At 46.5% G+C, this 15,948-nt stretch overlaps 1 long non-coding RNA gene across 5 annotated transcripts; it reads right to left on the reverse strand.

Moving 5' to 3' along the window:
- Nucleotides 1-10,555: 10,555 nt before the first annotated feature.
- Nucleotides 10,556-14,571, reverse strand: LOC123494148 (uncharacterized). Of its 5 annotated transcripts, none has more exons than XR_006664171.2 (7): nucleotides 14,193-14,571; nucleotides 14,035-14,111; nucleotides 13,819-13,909; nucleotides 13,677-13,735; nucleotides 12,860-13,369; nucleotides 11,307-12,177; nucleotides 10,556-11,069 (listed from the first exon to the last, which is right to left on the reverse strand). It is a non-coding gene; the product is annotated as an uncharacterized lncRNA (long non-coding RNA). The 5 variants fall into 5 exon arrangements; XR_006664170.2 differs by having other exon boundaries at nucleotides 12,860-13,376; XR_006664169.2 differs by having other exon boundaries at nucleotides 12,860-12,904; nucleotides 13,057-13,376; nucleotides 13,677-13,909.
- Between the last annotated feature and the right edge of the window lie 1,377 nt (nucleotides 14,572-15,948).

The raw sequence follows: 15,948 nt of genomic DNA on the forward strand, positions 1-15,948 counted from the left end.
TGGATATGTTGAGAACTAGCCGTAGCTCAGTGTTCACCTTTTGTCAAGCATCTCCTGTAGTTTACTGCCATGTGCTTTGTTGCCATGTTGGGGTGCTGTAGCATTGTTACTTGTTGCATTTTAAGTGCTAACTTGCTGTTTATCGCAGATTAGTGTCATCCTTGTTTTGCTTGCCATTTGCAAACCGTGCATCCGTTTCCGGTGATCTTTATATCGATTTCGACCGAAATCATCTCATCTTTCTAGTGGCATGCTTGGTTTGCCAAGTTACTGCCATGTTCATCATTTTCTTTCCGGAGCACGCATATGCATCGCATATCATATCTTGCATATCATACATGTTTTGCATCATGTTGCTTGCGCATTTCTCGTTGTTGATTGTGGTTCCGTTTGTTTGTGTTCTTGTCTTGGGTAGAGCCGGGAGACGAGTTCGTGAACGGGGAACCTGTCGAGTACGCTTACGAGGATCAAGCTTTCGACTACTCTGAGAACCTTGCAGGCAAGATGACCACCCCTCGAAATCACTTCTATCTTTGCTATGCTAGTTGTTCGCTCTATTGCCATGCTCGATACCTATCTTTTGCTATATCATGTCTCCCATTTTAGCCATGTCAGCCCTAACCATCCTTTCCTAGCAAACCGTTGTTTGGCTATGTTACCGCTTTTGCTCAGCCCCTCTTATATCGTTGCTAGTTGCAGGTGAAGTTGAAGTTTGTTCCATGTCGGAACATGGATATGTTGGGATATCACAATATCTCTTATTTAATTAATGCATCTATATATTTGGTAAAGGGTGGAAGGCTCGGCCTTATGCCTGGTGTTTTGTTCCACTCTTGCCGCCCTAGTTACTGTTATACCGGGATTATGTTCCTTGAGTTTGCGTTCCTTACACGGTCGGGTGATTTATGGGACCCCCTTGACAGTTCGCCTTGAATAAAACTCCTCCAACAATGCCCAACCTTGGTTTTACCATTTGCGACCTATACCTTTTTCCCCCGGGTTTTCTAGAGCCCGAGGGTCATCTTTATTTTAAACCCCCGGGCCAGTGCTCCTCTGAGTATTGGTCCAAACTGTCAGTCGCCGGTGGCCACCAGGGGCAACTCTGGTCTGGCCTATCGGAAGCTTGGACAATCCAGTGTGCCCTGAGAACGAGATATGTGCAGCTCCTATCGGGATTTGTCGGCACATCCTGGCGGCTTTGCTGGTCTTGTTTTACCATTGTCGAGATGTCTTGTAAACCGGGATTCCGAGACTGATCGGGTCTTTCCGGGAGAAGGTTTATCCTTCGTTGACCGTGAGAGCTTATGATGGGCTAAGTTGGGACACCCCTGCAGGGTATTATCTTTCGAAAGCCGTGCCCGCGGTTATGAGGCAGATGGGAATTTGTTAATGTCCGGTTGTAGATAACTTGTCACTTGACCCAATTAAAAATACATCAACTGCGTGAGTTGCCGTGATGGTCTCTTCTCGGCGGAGTCCGGGAAGTGAACACGGTCTGTGTTATGTATGACGTAAGTAGGTGTTCAGGACCTCTTCTTGGTCATTGCTAGATGACGTCCGTTCCATTGCTTCTCTTCTCGCTCTCATTTGCGCAAGTTAGCCACCACATATGCTTTTGCCAATGCAGCTCCACCTCATTGCACCATCCTTTCCTACAAGCTTAAATAGTCTTGGTCTCGCGGGTGTGAGATTGCTGAGTCCCCGTGACTCAAAGATTCTACCAAAACAGTTGCAGGTGCCGACGATGCCAGTGCAGATGATGGCGTCGATCTCAAGTGGGAGTTTGACGAGGAACGTGGTCGTTACTATGTGTCTTTTCCTGATGATCAGTAGTGGTGCCCAGTTGGGACGATCGGGGATCTAGCATTTGGGGTTGTCTTATTTTCATCTGGATTTTGACCGTAGTCGGTCTATATGATTGTATTTTGGTTGATGTATGAATGATATTTATGTATTGTGTGAAGTGGCGATTGTAAGCCAACTCTTTATCCCATTCTTGTTCATTACATGGGATTGTGTGAAGATGACCCTTCTTGCGACAAAACCACTATGCGGTTATGCCTCTAAGTCGTGCCTCGACACGTGGGAGATATAGCCGCATCGTGGGCGTTACAAGAAGTGCGAGCTTGATGTTAGCTTGAAGGCCATCACGGAACTTCTCCTGTCTGTGTGCATCAGTTGCAATGTCCTCTTCAGCATAGCGAGACATGTCCAGAAACTACCGTTGATAAGCTTCAACAGTTTTGTTGCCTTGGGTGAGGTTGCGGAACTCACGCTTCTTCCGGTCCATGACTCCTTGAGGAATGAAGCGGGCACGGAAAGCAGCTTGGAAGTCTGGCCATGTGATGATTGTTCCAGCTGGCAGAGTACGCCTGTGGCTGTCCCACCATTGAGTTGCGGGTCCCTTCAGAAAGAAGGAAGCAAAGTTGACATAGCTGGTAGGGGCTACATCAGCAGACTCCATCTCATAGGTGATGTCACGGAGCCAGTCATCAGCATCCAGAGGCTGAGTTGAGCTGCGGTAGATGGTTGGGTTGAGGCGTATGAAATCTTGAAGAGTCACTTGGGCTGGCTGCTGGTTCATATTGGGGCGAGGAAACTGAGCCATCATATTTTCCATGAACTGGCGGTTCAGTTCAAACTGTTGGATCATACCAGCCATGTACTCAGGTGGTGGTGGGGCATCGCCACCACGACCACCTGGTCTAACCATCCTGCTAATATATAACAGGGGTAGTTCAGCATTGGGAAATATTTGCAAAGACAAGAATCATTCATGATGAAACATGCATAACGAGAGGAGCACGATAGCTACTACATAGTAGTCGGCATAACTTACAAAAGGGGTCATGCATAGAGTTCAGTACACAGAGTTCAGTACATAGACTAAAACATCATAGGCGGCACACAGGCTCGCGGCGACTGCAACTAATACTAACTAAGCAAGACTACATCAGTCCCAAGAGGTACTGTGGAGGTAATCGTAGCCCGACAGCTGGTAGTGAGGCAACGGATAGCCCTCCACGTCAGCAGACTGGGGGCCGCGGATACTCAGGTGTAGAGCCCGACGCTCAGGTGGCAGAAGAGGACCAAGTGCGGGGGAGTAGCCTCCCACCTCTGGCCAACCGACACCGTGGGGCATCACGGTCCTGGCTGGGTAGATCGCAGTACGCGGTACCTGTCCAGATCGGACAAAGGGGTGCAGCAGCGTCAAGGCACGGTAAAGGTGCTGACGGGTGGTGTACATCTCGTGGCGAAGAGCTCGGTTAGCTCGATCCAGCCCATCAGCATGCAGAACCAGGTTCTGATGGTAGAAGGGCTCTCGGGTGACAGTGGAGTAGGCAGCAGTATAGTATCCCTCCGCACCAACATCGGATGCGATAGCAATGTGCCTGAAAGGGGAGGTGTCCAACTCCCAATACTCTCCACGAAGACGTGTCAGAGCAGCATAGGCAGCATCGTGGACAGCCATATCGATGGTCACACCAACACCATGTGCGGTGTGCAGCACAGTAGTGGAGTCATACTCCCGAGAGTAGAGGTGGACGATGGCACGGTACTGCTCCTGGTTAAAGTCCTGGTACTCCTCGTAGACGGTGTACTCAGGGTGCCAGCGATAACCCAGATAGGTCATCATCTCAGCTAGCACCGCAGGTGATCCCGAGGCACCAATGGTCGTCGTGTGGCGAACGACCTGCCTCGTGGGTTCCATCTGAAAGCAAAGACGTTTCAAAGGAGTCAAATGACAGTGTGTGAATTGTTCAAAATACTACTCTAAGAAACAACTATGGCTTATCCAACTTTGGGGTGAATGCGGTCATGGGATCCTAGTGTTAGAGTTAGTAAATTCGTTTAACCCGAGTAGAAGAGAGTTCAGAGTCCCAGAGTAAAGGCCGAGGAGTAAAAGATCCTAGTACCACCCAATGGCGACGTGGGCCCGTAAGACACACGGCCATGTTAGTAAAAGTTTTGTAATGTCTAGACTCGACTTCGGCCAAGGAGTGTGGAAAGGGGGATTCCTATAGGCAGTCGGCTCTGATACCAACTTGTGACGCCCCCGATTTGACCATACACTAATCATGCACGTAAATGTGTACGATCAAGATCAGGGACTCACGGGAAGATATCACAACACAACTCTACAACATAAATAAGTCATACAAGCATTATAATACAAGCCAGGGGCCTCGAGGGCTCGAATACAAGTGCTCGATCACAGACGAGTCAGCGGAAGCAACAATATCTGAGTACAGACATAAGTTAAACAAGTTTGCCTTAAGAAGCCTAGCACAAACTGGGATACAGATCGAACGAGGCGCAGGCCTCCTGCCTGGGATCCTCCTACGCTACTCCGGGTCGTCGTCAGCGGCCTGCACGTAGTAGTAGGCACCTCCAGTGTCGTAGGTGTCGTCGTCGACGGTGGCGTCTGGCTCCTGGACTCCAACATCTGGTTGCGACAACCAGATAGAAAGGAAAGGGGGAAAAGAGGGAGAGAGGCAACCGTGAGTACTCATCCAAAGTACTCGCAAGCAAGGAGCTACACTACATATGCATGGGTATATGTGTAAAGGGGCATATCAGTGGACTGAACTGCAGAATGCCAGAATAAAAGGGGGATAGCTAGTCCTGTCGAAGACTACGCTTCTGGTCATCTCCATCTTGCAGCATGTAGAAGAGAGTAGATTGAAGTCCTCCAAGTAGCATCGCATAGCATAATCCTACCCGGCGATCCCCTCCTCGTCGCCCTGTTAGAGAGCGATCACCGGGTTTTATCTGGCACTTGGAAGGGTGTATTTTATTCAGTATCCAGTTCTAGTTGTCATAAGGTCAAGGTACAACTCCGGGTCGTCCTTTTACCGAGGGACATGGCTATTCGAATAGATAAACTTCCCTGCAGGGGTGCACCACATAACCCAACATGCTCGATCCCATTTGGCCGGACACACTTTCCTGGGTCATGCCCGGCCTCGTAAGATCAACGCGTCGCAGCCCCACCTAAGCACAACAGAGAGGTCAGCACGCCGGTCTAACCCTATGCGCGCAGGGGTCTGGGCCCATCACCCTATGCACACCTGCACGTTGCGTACGCGGCCGGAAGCAGACCTAGCCTAGTGGCGTTCCAGTCCAATCCGGCGCGCGCCACTCAGTCGCTGACGTCAAGAAGGCTTCAGCTGATACCACGACGCCGGGATACCCATAACTACTCCCGCGTAGATGGCTAGTGCGTATAGACCAAATGGCCAGACTCAGATCAAATACCAAGATCTCGTTAAGCGTGTTAAGTATCCGCGAACACCGACCAGGGCCAGGCCCACCTCTCACCTAGGCGGTCTCAACCTGCCCTGTCGCTCCGCCACAAAGATCCACTTGTGGGTACTCCTACGAGCCGACCCGACTTTAGTCATCACATGTGTCATGTATATAGTATATAAGTATATACCCGTGATCACCGCCCAGGTGATCACGGCCCGATAGTATAGCACAGCAGACGGACGAGAACGTAGGGCCACTGATGGAAAACTAGCATCCTATACTAAGCATGTAGGATTGCAGGTAAAGGTAACAACAGTAGTAGCAAGGATAGGCTATGCATCAGGATAGGATATCGGAAAGCAGTAACATGCTACACTACTCTAATGCAAGCAGTATAGAGAAGAATAGGCGATATCTGGTGATCAAGGGGGGGGCTTGCCTGGTTGCTCTGGCAAGTAGGAGGGGTCGTCAACTCCGTAGTCGAACTTGGCAGCAGCAGCGTCAGTCTCGTAGTCTACCGGAGAGAAGAGAGGGAAGAAACAGTAAATATAATGCAAACATAAACATGACGATGCGTGACGTGACAATGAGCAGTGTGAGGTGTGACCTAACGCGACAGTAGGTGGTATCGGCGAAGGGGGGAACATCCGGGAAAGTATTCCCGATGTTTTGCGTTTTCGGACAGATGGACCGGAGGGGGAAAGTTGCGAGTTCGATAGGTTAGGGAGGTGTGGTGGACGAACGGACTGCGTATCCGGATTCGTCTCGTCGTTCTGAGCAACTTTCATGTTGAAAATATTTTAATCCAAGTTACAGATTAAAAGATATGATTTTCTAAAGATTTTATTAATTTCTGGAATTTAATTAATTATTTAAATTAATTCGAAAATGGATTTATGACATCAGCATGATGTCATGCTGACGTCAGCAGTCAACAGGGGTTGACTGGGTCAAACTGACATGTGGGTCCAGTGGGACCCACCTGTCATTCCCTGTTTAGTTTAATTAGGGTCTAGCTAAATAATTACTGTTTAATTAATTTAAACAGGATTAATTAACTTAATTAATTTAGTTAATTAATTAATTAATTAAAATTATTTTTATTTTCTTTATTTATTTATTTATTAATTTTTATTAATTAATTTATTATTTTTATTATTGTTATTATCATTATTATTATTTATTAATTTTATTTTTTTTGTTTTTTTTATATTATTGTTTTTTTTCTTCTTTTTTTTAGTAAACGTTCTGGGGGGGTCCACATGTCATAGGCTCTGGGGGAGCCTAGCGGGCGCTAGGCGAATGGGCGCAACGGGTGCCCAGCACCCGTTCGTTCGGGCGCACGCCTCAACCGCCAGAGGGGCAACGGCGACGGCATGGCGTCTGGGCGGCGCGGCGTGGGGGTGGTCGTCGGCAGCAGGAGGTGGTGCCGGAGTGGGGGCCGCGTGGACGGGCGCCGGGCACGGAGCGCTAGACGCAGCCAGGGGGCGCGGCCACGCGCGGCGCACGGGCGCGGACATCTCCGGGCGAGCTACGGCCGGTCGGGGCAGGGGAAGGGGCCACGCCTGGGCGAGAGGAGCGGGACAGCGCCAGCGCGCACTGGGCCGTGGACGGCGATTGCGGGGCCGTCGAGCGGGGCCATGGGCGTGCGACGAGGCGAGCCTACGCGGGGGGGAGAGGAGGCTGCGGGAGCGTGAGCTCGCGCGCAGCCACGGCGCGAGGCAACGGCGCGGGCCGCACGGCGGGGCGCCACGGATGAGCGCGCGGCGGCCACTGGTGGGCGCGCGCTGAGCGGCCGAGCCGGTGCAGGGAGAGAGGAGAGGGGAGCGCTCACGGGGGGAGTAGGGCTCGTGGCAGCGGGGGTCGAGGGGGATGGAGGGGACGGCGGCGTTGGGGAGCAGGCCGGTGGGGAAGCTCCGGCGAGGCGAGGGCGAGGCCGGCGGGGGCGGTCGGCGACGGTGGCCTCCTCTCGATCCCGTTCTGGATCGGGGGGAGGGAGGGAGGAGGAGATATTTCGGGGGTGGGGGGGCAGTGTCGGTGGGGGTGGGGGTACCGGGGAGTGGATAAGGGGAGGGGGGCGCGGGGTGGGCCGGCCCATTCGGGCGGCTGGGGGCCCGCGTGGATGGCCAGCTGGGCCAAAGGGCTCAGCGGGATGGGGGTTGCCCTTTTTTTGTATTTGCTTGTTTTCTGTTTTTATTTCTTTTGTTTATTCTCCTTTTTCTGTTTTATTTAATTTTACAGTACTTAAGAATTTTATAAATTTGTGTTTCCTTTACTATAATTATTTTTGTAATATTCGGCACCGCCCGAGCATTTTTGTTTCCACTTCTGAAAACTTTAATTGTTTGACTTATTTTGAATTTAAATTTTGAAACGTTTTCGAATCATTGCGAGGTTAGCAACAGTAACCAAAGTGACGTGGCATGATTAGCGTGGGATTACTGTAGCTTGATTCCCCGGACGTTACAGTCACCAAAACACATAACTCATAATACAAATCGTCATCGAACGTTAAGCGTGCGGACCCTACAGGTTCGAGAACTATGTAGACATGACCGGGACACATCTCCAGTCAATAACCAATAGCAGAACCTGGATGCTCATATTGGTTCCTACATATTCTACAAAGATCTTTATCGGTCAAACCGCAATGACAACATACGTCATTCCCTTTGTCATCGGTGTGTTACTTGCCCGAAATTCGGTCGTCGGTATCTTCATACATAGTTCAATCTCGTTACCGGCAAGTCTCTTTACTCGTTCCGTAATACATCATTCCACAACTAACTCATTAGCCACATTGCTTGCAAGGCTTATCATGATGTGTATTACCGAGAGGGCCCAGAGATACCTCTCCGATACTCGGAGTGACAAATCCTAATCTCGATCTATGCCAACCCAACAAACACCTTCGGAGATACCTGTAGAGCATCTTTATGATCACCCAGTTACGTTGTGACGTTTGATAGCACACAAGGTATTCCTTCGGTATTCGGGAGTTGCATAATCCCATAGTCAAAGGAATATTATAAGTCATGAAGAAAACAATAGCAATAAAACTTAACGATCATTATGCTAAGCTAATGGATCTTGTCCATCACATCATTCTCCTAATGATGTGATCCCGTTTATCAAATGACAACACATGTCTATGGTTAGGAAACTTAACCATCTTTGATTAACGAGCTAATTCTAGTAGAGGCATACTAGGGACACTTTGTTTGTCTATGTATTCACACATGTATCAAGTTTCTGGTTAATACAATTCTAGCATGAATAATAAACATTTATCATATGATATAAGAAAATATAAATAATAACTTTATTATTGCCTCTAGGGCATATTTCCTTCACATTTATCTACAATTCAAACCATGTCATTTCATCAAGTCAACTATGTTTTGCTTCTCAGAGAAGTTTCTCTATCTATGCATAATTTTACCACATACTTCTTAGGTTTTATGTTTCTATGTAAAACAAGAACACTTCTACATTTATTGCATAAGTTTAAGTTAGTTTTAAACACCCATTTATGAACTTACTCTAACATGGTTCTCAATGCAACGCGTGAAGCATCATCTAGTATTTACAAAGTTACTTTGATCTATGGGTACATTGTCTATTAATGAAACAATGGTTTGTGTTAGAAGACACACATAACGTTAATAATGTTAGTGGAAATGTGCACGGTTGCTATTAAAATTTGTGAAAGTTTACAGAGATTTACTTCAAACAAACTAATATCTGGAATAATAAAACGTAGGAAGTACTAACTATCAGTCTCTCCCAGTCTCTCCGACGTACAATATTTTTTCCATTTTAGTATTTGCGAGGGGTATTCTCACCTAGCCCTAGTTCTATTACAACATTGGCAAATATATTTTTCTTGTGTCGCACGGTTTGAAAGTAAATGGGTGTTTTACATTCAGTGATCTAGATGTTTTAAATCAGATAGGTTATATAGCTAATTAACTCCTTGCATGTCAAAATATATTATTCTTGGCAGCTCAAGTGATCCGACAGAAAGAGTGAAAATTACGTATAGTGACTAGTGGTGTTTTAAGTGCACTAGGGCGCATACAATATCTCTATCTTAGCAGTGCAATGTAAGATGATTATGGAGTTGGAAAAGAGAGAGAGAGAAAAGAAAGAGATTTGACTTATCTTAGCTCTGAGATGACCTCTGCTCCCTTTGTAAACTAATATAAAACGTTTTAGGTCGCTAAAATAGTGATTAAAATGTCTTATATTAATTTACAGAGGAGGTATCTTGTAGTAAGAAAAATAAGACATTTTCACCATCACATGATGTGCCTTCTCTTAATCACAATTTTTTTCTAATTTTTAACCATCCTGAATTTCAGGAGCATGCATCATATATATTTTTTTCTTTATTTTTTTCGAAAAAGCATACATCACAGATTGCTAGGGTGACATTAAGGGATAATTCATGACATACTTATTTGTCTTTCTCTAGATGACATGGGATAAATAGATGATAATCATCGTATCAAAGCCACTATATATGTCCTTATAGCCATCCATGCACCTGGAAACCCTAGCTGGCAGAGGCGGTCCGCGTCGATTTAATTTACATGCTCTGGGAGCATACATCATTCTAAAAAATTAAGTGCTCTCCTTAGTGACAGCATGCAAATGATTGGAGGCTAATCACTTTCACATGCCCTGGTACTGCCGGACTGGATATGCGTGAGTGGTGTCTGGTTGGCAACCATCTGGGCAAAAAGAAAAGAAAAGAGCAGAACATGGAGACACGCAATCTTTGCACCGGAGATGTCTCTCTGTCCAATCGCTGACTTTGGGCCCGGCGATCTGGCTGGCAGCAATATCGGCTGGGTGTGTGCTATGAGTGTATGTTTGTCCATATGTATGTCTATCTAAAATATTGAAATGTGCATGGATATTCTGATGCGACACCTGGAACCACGTGTGTCAGTGTGTGTACATTCTGTCAGAAGCCATTTGCTAGAGCCATCGTGATGCTGGAGCAACTGCCAACTGCCAATGAAGAGGACACACTTTGCTTTTCTACTAGTGGTTGGGGCGCCACCTTGTGGCGCCTTCTGAGAGAAAGCTAGGCGATGCCAGGTTGGCAGTCGTTCATGTCAAATTTTTTTGTATCTTTGGTAACACATGGACATGACATTTAAGCAAGAAGTTACACTATAAATTTCAAAACAGATAAATAAATGACACTCAAATACAAAGAGGTTAGGGCATCTGAAACACAAAACACTGGAAGGCATGATATAGAATCAGAAAAAGGGAGAGAGGCCACACATACTCATGAAGTAATGATTTCAGTATTCAATTGTGACATGAAGTGCTACACCGAAACTATAAGAACAAAACGACTGGAAATTTAAAGGGGCTTCAAACTGAATGCTCAAATTGTAAAATCATCAAGAAATGCCACTCAGTTCCATGGAGATCCTTGGCTACCAGTTCTTGACATGCCCTGCAAAGCGACGAGAGGAATACACTCTTCAGCATATCTGCTAAGAACAGAGACAGGGATACAGGCAGCAAGAAGTGCACAAGTTATTCTATCCGCATTTAATAACCTGCTATCAAAAAAGTATGCATGACATACAAGTTATTCTTGTGCCTCAATAATTAAAACTAATGATGTAGTACAAAGACCATGGATTAAGGGGCAAGGAGAACAGTAGAAACATCTGGTATATCTGGAGGTGGTACATAGACGACTCGGGAGTGACTTCTTCTCAATGCCGAGGAGCACGACAATGGATGGTGCTGCTTCAACATGTCCTTTTCTTAGCCACAGCTGTGTCCTGTGAGGCACATTGAGTTATCAAATTCTATTTTCACGTCATAACCAGATAGAGGGAAGAGAGCACCGTAGGCAAATACAAAGCTAGTGTACAGTTTTCAAATACAAACGCATGGCAAAACTGCAGATACATAAAACATGAGACCCAAAAAAATTCAGATATAGAAATGTGAGATATGAAGCACCATTTTACAATAGCCACGAAGGAAATCAACAATGGCCAGCATCGAGTAGTCACCTAGGAGCTTGCTGGCTAGCACCATCGATGGTAGCCACCCTAGGTTCTATCCTCGGATCTACCTTGATTGAGGCATCACTCTTTTCTAATGGCTTGGGAACCCAACAACAATCAACAAAAGGGTGACCTGTAAACAACTGGAAGAAAAATCAGGATGACCTTAAAAAGATGTATTCAAGAAGATGCACACAACAATAAGAAGTTCTGGCAAGATAAATTCTCGATTTATGTTGTTTGGATAAAATTCTCATATGCTAGTTAGAAGTTAGACCAACGACGCACTCGAATAAAAACAGGAATAAATCATCCGTGGCGAGCAGAAAACAAATGATCATATTAGGGCTCTGCCGACATACAACCAAGCAAACTGACCATAAAATGGATGATCTAATTAGGGTATGGTATGCCGACCAACAACCTAGAAAATTAAAATCACTTATGTTTTTCATGATTCAGCAATGGTGCCCGATGTCTAGGTCCATCCAACTAAATTACAATACTGGCATGCTAGCCTTTAACCATCTTTGGCACTATTCTTGACGTCTATTTGAATTGACACTACAGGAAACAAAAATAGTCTGCATCCAAACAATTGTTCAGTGGATATATTTGGACTGAAACACGCCGGACCCTGGCGTCCATGCAACCAATAGATACTGATTATTCATTATTCATCGTGCTCTCAGTATATGTAACTCAGTTGCTACTCTGCTATGTGCATGGTACACAAAGCAGTCAGCCCCTGCATCCAAGCAAATAAAACGAAAATGCAAGAAAAGTGAGTACATAGAGAAATAGTAACCGCATTGTCCGTATTTATAAGGTGCTTCCTCTGAATTCATATTTACGAGCTGCTTCCATTGACAATAACCTGAAAGAACACCGGGTACATGAACCTTAGGTGTAAGCACACAACACGAGCATGCAACAATTCTTCAGGATAAAGGGTGAAAACAGATGTGCATCAATTACCAGGTCATTTAAGTTAAATAACCATTAGACAAACACCGAAGTTAACTGTATGGCAACCACTTAGCTTCAGACATTGCTACCTTTCAATTGGAAAATATCACAACTGTGTATGCAGATGCATGTGCACAAAAAAAACTTTCAATACTATAAGAGAAGAAATAGCACCTGATTATTTTAATTAACTGTGATTCTATCCACCATTGATTTATGATTTTGAATTTTTACTTCAGCTCTTGATTCTATATTCCATTCTAGATAAATGTTAAGCTTTCTTTCTTACTTGTGAAAGAAACACTAGTAACCATTGAGGATATTCAGATCATCTAGCTTCGACGCATTATAAATTCCATTGGTTAATTCAGATATTGAAGTCATATTTAACTACTGTATTAAGTACAACTGCTATCTAAAGTGTGAGTGTCTGCTCTAGGTTTCTTCTAGATTAATAAAATGGAACCGTCAAACAAGACAGTGGCATATTTTTCAAATGAGTACTAATATTAAGTAGTGCATTTGGTACTTCCAAATTATGCTAAGAAACCAGACCATGTACGGCTACATAGCTAATGATGATTTCTTACCTTCAGCCTTTGCCTTTTACCTTGAGCTGACACCAAAATCAGTATCTGCAAAACAGTCCATAAACAATTCAGTCTAACCAAGAAAAGAAAAACAAAAGGAGAAAGAGGAAGAAAAATGAGATAGCTAGAGTCCAAGGAACAAACACCTAGCAACCAGCCAAAACTGCAAAAGAGCAGCAGAAGCAAGAAGAACTAACCAAAAGTGAAATAGGAGGTAGAAAGGAAGACAAAATCCAAGCTGAAATAATCTGGATGAGATCCGCGGTTCAGCGCAACAGCTCAACCAAAATCCAAGTGACACCAAACATGGTGTGCAAAGCATGAAACCGGAGAAAAAAAGAGAGTAAACCAGCCGAGGAAGTCCTGTTGTGAGTTGGTGTGCCGTTCCTCTCGGACGCAGTGGTGGCCGTGGCGGCGGCGGTGGGTTCCATACGGCGACGAAGCCGTCGCTGAGACCGCTAGCAAGGAGGGATCATGCTTGTGGCAGAGGTTACCCGCCTTCTGGCCTACCTAAAGGCTAAGAGGAAGGAAATTAGGATGTAAGCATTTAGACAATGTATGTAACTGAAATAAAGATATAGAATAAGTCTCTTTAGCATAGTGGTCATTTTTATATCCTGGCTATGTTCATTCCTATAGTGTTTTACACAAGCAGCAGTGCACTAATTACTACATCATGATTAAGCAAGCCCTACTAACTTTTCACTAACAACTCACACAATTCTGTACATGGAAAAGTGAATGTCTCTTTTTAGCTAGCTAGGAGGGGATGTAATTAAACAGCAAAGCTATCTTGAAATTAAGGTCGAATGAGGACCTCAGCCTGTTCCCGCAACCAGGCGAACGACAGTGATCCTCTCCTCCACCGATGCCATGCTGAAATGTCGTTCTGAAGCGTCTGTGAGGAGGGGAAACAAGGCACAACTGTCATCGATCCACTCGGCATCACCTCCCATTACCTTCTAATCCTCCCACTTGACAACAAGGCCTCTGAGTGGTGCTCCAGACCAACATCCGAGCAACAGCATTCGTTTTCTCTTACTTCAGCTCCTGAAGTAAATCTTGAAATTGAAAATGCCACTAAACTAAAGAAATCGACTGAAACTAAAAGACAGATAATAGGTATTATGTACAAATATAAACATCACATATGTACAGGCTCTTTCATCGACTACCTTGTAGGCACAGAACCAAATATGCGATTTTTTTGGGGATTGAATCAAGAGAGAGAGAGGCGCCCGCTGCATCAAATCTAAGAGACCAAAATAGAGGTGAGGGTTAGAGTTCGAGTGAAGTAGAGAGGATGAGGAGGGGGGGGGGGGGGTGAACTCACTGGTGCAGAGGAGGCACGCCCTGACGCACCGCATGCATCTCCTGGCCATCGGGCGGGAAAGGAACATCCATGAGGCGGAGCCACACGTGGGGGGTGGGGGGAGGCGACGGAGATGAGCCGCCATAGGCCGTTAGAGCCTCGCCGGCGACGAAGGGGACGCCACGCCTGAAACCCTAGCCACCGTTGAGGGTCGGGAGCGAGTGTGGGAGGCCTCTAGCGACGGATCTGGAGGGATGGGAGGAAGGAGAGGGGCGAGGGGAGGTCGTTGGTCTGCCACACGCCGCCGGGACTCGCCGGAATCGGCCGTCGTGAGTGATGGCGGCGGCGAGGAGTCGCGGGGCAAGAGAGATATCGTGAGAGAGGAGACGGGAGAAGACTGGCGTGTGAGAGCAGGGATCGATCGGTCGATGCTTTTTTTTACTCTTCCCCTTCAGCACAGTAAAATTGACGTGGCATATGCGAGGAGGCCTCATTGACGCGTACCTTATTGTATTTAATTCTCTACACACAAAAAAGCCCCTCCCTCCCCTCCTGCGACGCGCCCACACGCGCCGGGGGGGGGGCCTAGCCACCCCTCCCCTCTGACCCCACCTTCCTCCCCTCCTCCCCGTCGCTGCCGGCGAGCTCTGTCGGGCAAAGTCCGGTGGGCGCGGCAGCGGCGGGGCCCTTCTCCCCCTCTGCTCATGGGGCGCCGGCGCGGACCGTGTCTTCGAGCTGCCGCGCTGGGCGGCCGCGGGGCTCAGCGGTGTTGGAAATATGCCCTAGAGGCAATAATAAAATGGTTATTATTGTATTTCCTTGTTCATGATAATTGTCTATTGTTCATGCTATAATTGTATTAACTGGAAACCGTAATACATGTGTGAATACATAGACCACAACATGTCCCTAGTAAGCCTCTAGTTGACTAGCTCGTTGATCAATAGATGGTTATGGTTTCCTGACCATGGACATTGGATGTCATTGATAACGGGATCACATCATTAGGAGAATGATGTGATGGACAAGACCCAATCCTAAGCATAGCACAAGATCGTGTAGTTCGTTTCCTAAGAGCTTTTCTAATGTCAAGTAGCGTTTCCTTAGACCATGAGATTGTGCAACTCCCGGATACCGTAGGAATGCTTTGGGTGTACCAAACGTCACAACGTAACTGGGTGGCTATAAAGGTGCACTACAGGTATCTCCGAAAGTGTCTGTTGGGTTGGCACGAATCGAGACTGGGATTTGTCACTCCGTATGACGGAGAGGTATCTCTGGGCCCACTCGGTAATGCATCATCATAATGAGCTCAATGTGACTAATGAGTTAGCCACGGGATCATGCGTTACGGAACGAGTAAAGAGACTTGCCGGTAACGAGATTGAACAAGGTATAGGGATACAGACGATCGAATCTCGGGCAAGTAACATACCGATGGACAAAGGGAATTGTATACGGGATTGATTGAATCCCCGACATCGTGGTTCATCCGATGAGATCATCGTGGAACATGTGGGAGCCAACATGGGTATCCAGATCCCGCTGTTGGTTATTGGCCGGAGAACGTCTCGGTCATGTCTGCATGGTTCCCGAACCCGTAGGGTCTACACACTTAAGGTTCGGTGACGCTAGAGTTGTTATGGGAAATAGTATGTGGTTACCGAAGGTTGTTCGGAGTCCCGGATGAGATCCCGGATATGACGAGGAGCTCCGGAATGGTCCAGAGGTGAAGATCGGTATATTGGACGAAGGGTATTGGAGTCCGGAATTGTTC

This window comes from Aegilops tauschii, chromosome 5 (genome assembly GCF_002575655.3).
Source record: "Aegilops tauschii subsp. strangulata cultivar AL8/78 chromosome 5, Aet v6.0, whole genome shotgun sequence".
Lineage (NCBI taxonomy): Eukaryota > Viridiplantae > Streptophyta > Magnoliopsida > Poales > Poaceae > Aegilops > Aegilops tauschii.